This window comes from Aphelocoma coerulescens, chromosome 12, assembly GCF_041296385.1.
Source record: "Aphelocoma coerulescens isolate FSJ_1873_10779 chromosome 12, UR_Acoe_1.0, whole genome shotgun sequence".
Taxonomy (NCBI): domain Eukaryota; kingdom Metazoa; phylum Chordata; class Aves; order Passeriformes; family Corvidae; genus Aphelocoma; species Aphelocoma coerulescens.
Genome location: NC_091026.1, coordinates 3,352,632 through 3,357,603, shown reverse-complemented (window position 1 = coordinate 3,357,603; position 4,972 = coordinate 3,352,632).

Sequence of the window (4,972 nt, the reverse complement as noted above, 5' to 3'; positions counted from 1 at the left end):
TTAGGCAGTTTTCCCTCAAAAGAGCCCTGAAAGGGGGGGAATTTTACTTCTAAGCTTCCTCTTCAAGTGTACCCCAAAATAATCATTGAGTATAAAATCTGTACTAAAAGGAAATCTTCTGATTTTGGGAGTGTCCAGCTCAATTTTTTTCAGTTAACAGAATTTTGATTGACAGACTGGATCCTGGCCTACAAAGGGATCAGAACACAGCAACACTTGCATTGTCTGACTGGCAAAGGTAGAGTAAATCTATGGCTTTACTTTTCCAAGCCCTTTAGGACCACCTTTCCTCATGTAAGTGTTAGCAAAGAAATAATCCATGCATGCTTATTGCTTCTTTCATGCTTGTATGATTTTAATGATAATTAAATAGTGCACATCTGAGATCCAAAGGCAAACCAGAGTCAAGTGTGCCTGACCCATTTCTCTCTCTGAACAAAAATGGGAAACATCAAACCTCTGTGTGAGGCTGTCTGATGTTCTGCAAGGCTCATAGCTTTACCCTGCTCCTCTCATGTAGAAATCCTTAGGTAGATATCTGATACTTGCTGAATTTTGCAGGAATTGGTTACAGGAGGGGGAAAAACCGTCTTCTCTTGTGCACAGAGAGAATTTCATGATGGCCTGAAATGTGCAGCTGGGCTTTTCTTGTCTGTAAAATGGATTGAAGCAAGTCTGGAAATATGATTGGCCTTTTTTCATAACATGGGTCAATGGAATAGGGATGCAGGAAAACTGATGTAAACAGCACAGAAGAATCTCTTTTAATCCAACATTTCCTTGGTATTTGTGAGACCCACTCAGAATGTTTCTTTACACCTGTACTTGGTGTCCCTGTGCACATGCAGCTGCTCTGGTACTGAGTGCTGGTGTAGATGGATCAGGACTAAGTAAGGAAATAATCCATGGAAAAAGCAGGTTTCAGCAGGGATGGCACCTTCTTGTGTGTGCTCGTAAAGCTGAACACTGGAAGTCCTTTAACACAAGCTACAGGATAATAACACTTGTTCAGATGTTTTGAAATATGTATTATTGATTATTTTTCTTTTCTAGCTTTGTCTGTTAGGGATCATGCTGCTCCAAGTGTTCTTTCATTTGTCCCTTATAATTGTAGAGCCAGGTGTAGAGATCTCAAAGGTAGGACACACCAGTCATTTCTGTTCTGAGCAGGGAGAATACACAGACTGATGCTGCATTAAAGAATGCAATATGAGCTCAATCTGTGCATCAAAGAACCTACAAAAGAAAGCCCCAGATTCACCTTTCAGTTAAAGGTTCTCTTCTCTGTCAGTTTTCAGACAGTCATCAGAGAGGGATGAACTCGTGATGCAGAATTTTGTGATGAAAACATTGAAAACAATTCAGTCAACAGCCAGGCATGAGCCTGCTGGAGAACAGGCTTCAGTCGTTGCTGTTTCCAGGGGTGAATTTTAGCTGGAACTCTGGTCAGCACTGCATTTCTTCCAGCAGCTGAGGTTGGGGTGATGTGACTGTAGGACTGTAGTTTGACAGGGAAGTGTTGCCCTCCCTTCCCCATTTCCCCTCTGGCTTCTCACATCCTTACAAACAGCTTTGCTCTCTATATTGTGTATTGATAAGGAGTACCTGAGAGTTGTGATCTTATTTTCCTTCCTGCTTTTTTTTCCATTTGGAAGCAAGTTTTTTTTTGCTTGTTTACAAACTGCTGGATTCAGTTTTATATTTTTACAGAGAAGATGGTAAATCCAACTGGACACCTAGACTCAGTTAACCACAGTTTTTCACCAGGCAAGCACAAACACTTGAAATATTCCTTCCTTCCTGATACTGAACCAAAATTCTCTCTATTTAAAATTGCTTTTAGCTGCATTTTCTTGAGAGACATCTTGTTAGCAGCTCTTGCATTAAAAAAAGGGAAATATTTATTCATTGCAATTGATCTATGGTAAAACTAATTTACAAACCAAGTAACTTTTGGTGACAGGGAAGTAATCTCTGTTAGAAAAGATGACCTTTCTAGGAGCAAGACATTTTCAGGTACAAGTCACCTGTAATTTTACAAGACAAAACACAAAGGCTGAATTTGTAGATAAAGAATTTTTAGATACCATCAGTGACTCATGGAGAGAAATTGATTAGAAAGTCTGCAAGAGGAGGTGCAATAATTCTGGGTGGATCCCAGGGCTGATCGGTGTGAGAAAGAGATGATTATGCTAGAAGCCTTCAGTTCAGAGAAGAGACAACTTGGAATGCAATAGAGGTTATAAAACCATTAGTGAGATGAGATAAAGACTGGCTGTTCAGCAGCTCCTCTAACACAAGAACTTTGGAGGCATTGCACAACCCTGATGGAATCAGCACGTGCATGTGATGAAATACAGGGTGAACTTGGGGAGCTCATTCCCAAAGGATATCAAAGCCTCCTTGCTTTGAGAGCATGAAGTGTTACAGGGAATAGAAATGTGCTGAGAACACAGCTGATTTTGAGCATGGTTTTGTTGGTTTTGCTGTGCAGAAAGATTGCTGGACATTTGAACCACAGTAAACACAGTGAGACTTCAAGTAGGTGCCACATAGCTGGGGTGTGACCATCCATCTTCCTGTTCCACTGACAGATGCCATGATCAAGGGTGGGCACTGTGGACAGGCCGAGGGTGACAAGGATGATTTCACTGTGCCTGGCAGGGGAACAGCAGAATCTTTCACTGATCTGGTAAATGGGCTCAAGTAACAGCCCTGCTCCATTCAAAGCTGCACTGAGGATCCTGTGGCAACAAGTTGTATAAACACAGGAGGCCAAGAATGTTCTCTGCGATGTTTCCCAAGGTAGGAGGCGGGCACACCCCTCTGGAAATGGCACAAGGGGCACTCAGGGCACCGGAGCAGGCTTGGGATGAGAAGCAGCACACTTTGCCTGCACGATTCCTGCTTTGGGGCTGATAAGGACAGGAACTGCATGACAGGGTTCATTTGTGGAGGGAAAAGGGGTGGAGCAAGATAATTGGGAAATGCTGGCCTGGACAAGTGTCTGTGGTAGTAACCAAGAGGAAACTCCCTACTTTGCCCTTTTCATGGCAGCAGCAGCACTGCTGCCCTGACTCACTTGTAAGGATTGATGACAGGTACATTTTTTACCCCTGACTTGGAAACAGCAAAATTAGCACATTACCATGATATTTTGGGGCCTTCTATGCTTATTGAAGCAAAGATCATTGACTCAGTTCCCAGCTGGACCGGGCTCTCGAGGGATACTGGTAGGACAGAGCTTCTGTAGCACTTCCCTGTTTGAGTCTCTTTACCTTGACTGGAGTGCTCAGGCACGCCAGAAGGAAGCTCCTTTTTTTTTTCTTGGCAGAAGTTGCTGGTTTATATTTAAAAGAACTATTCTGGAGCTTGGAATTTTAATTATTTTGAGTCAACTTTTGATTAAATTGTTGCTATTAAATAAAGTATTCATCATCTGGAAAAGACTTTTAACTGGCTGGCAATAATCCTGGTAGACAGTGTGTTTATTTATTTCAGTTTCCATCTGTTGCTGTTAGGCTCTGGGTTTCTTTTCCTGAAAAAACACGGGGAGGAGAGGCACATAAATCAGAATTTTATTCTGAACTAATTGCCTTGTTCTGAATTGCACAAAACATTTGATCTTTTTCACTATAAAATTTCAGGATAGAAGGATCATTAACATTAAAGATAATATGAAATGCAAAAGTTTGTTGAACATGAGATGGATGCACGATATTTTATCTTTGCATAATATTTTATTTTTCTTGTTTCACAGCTAAAAGTGGCCTGTTGTGGGTATGATGTAGCAGCACTATGGCCAGGAGTGGTGGTGAGCTGCACCCAGTTTGACTGAAGTTTTTTTTCTGCATGGTGAAAAAGGGTATCCTCACCCAGCAAAAATAAATTAGGCCTAGTATGAATTTTATTAGCCATCAGCTTTTGCCTGGAAAAGAAGACAAGAGCTAAGAAAAATGAGCCAGAGACATTTGAATGTAATTGGAACATATGACAGTGAAATGGTCACTCCTAACACAGCAGACAGTGAAAAATATTTTATCACCCCATGTTGAATTGAACATTGTCAGATCTGTGATGAATGCACAGTTGGAAATGAGGGGTGACAGGCTGACAATTTTCTTCCACTCATGGTTAATTTTCTTCTAGGAATGTGGCTGAAGACCTTCCAGGAACTGTGCAGCATCACTGTTTCTCAACAAAAAGCAGCATTTCTGCCATGCTGGAGACTTCAAACAGCCACACACACTGCTAATCCACTGCTCAGCAGTGTGCTGAAATTGCAATCATGAATAATAAATGCTTCTGCCTCTTTCACGACATTACCAAACCTTTCTTTTCCAGGTAAGTTTACCAAATCCTAAATCATCCTCTGCCCAGACTGGCCATAAAAATACCTTACACAGGTTACAACAGAATCCTTTGTGTTGTGTCATCCTAGGCCTTAATTTTTCCTCCTGTTTGCCTTGGACTTCCCAGAATTTTGTATTTATTTATAAGTGACTTCCAACTGTACCCCTAAAAAAAAAAATTGACCGATGTAAGGACTTGATGTATAAGGTTCTGCTCATCACATTTGCTTAAATTTGTAAAGCTCACCTGTATGAGAAGTGTGTCTGTAAAAGAAAAATCCTAGGAATGTATAAAACTTGTCATTGTAAAGTTTAAGGAGATGAGCAAGTTTGTTGGCCACTGGGCTCTTCTGGGGCAACAGCTTTTGGTTTCTTTTCCCAGCTTTGACGTTGAGGAACTTGGTTATATTTTGAATTTCAGCTTTGTTAAGTGCTTTCAAACTCAATAGTAAGGTGTTATTTGTGGCTGCAGCCATTACAAGGCAGGTACTTCCCAAACACTCAGGAAATTCCTAATTCAAGTGATAAAGGAAGGAAACAGTAAAAAAAATTTACAATTACGACAGATCTAAGTAACACAAGTAACACACCAAGGAAAGGTCTGTAAGAGAATTCCCTCT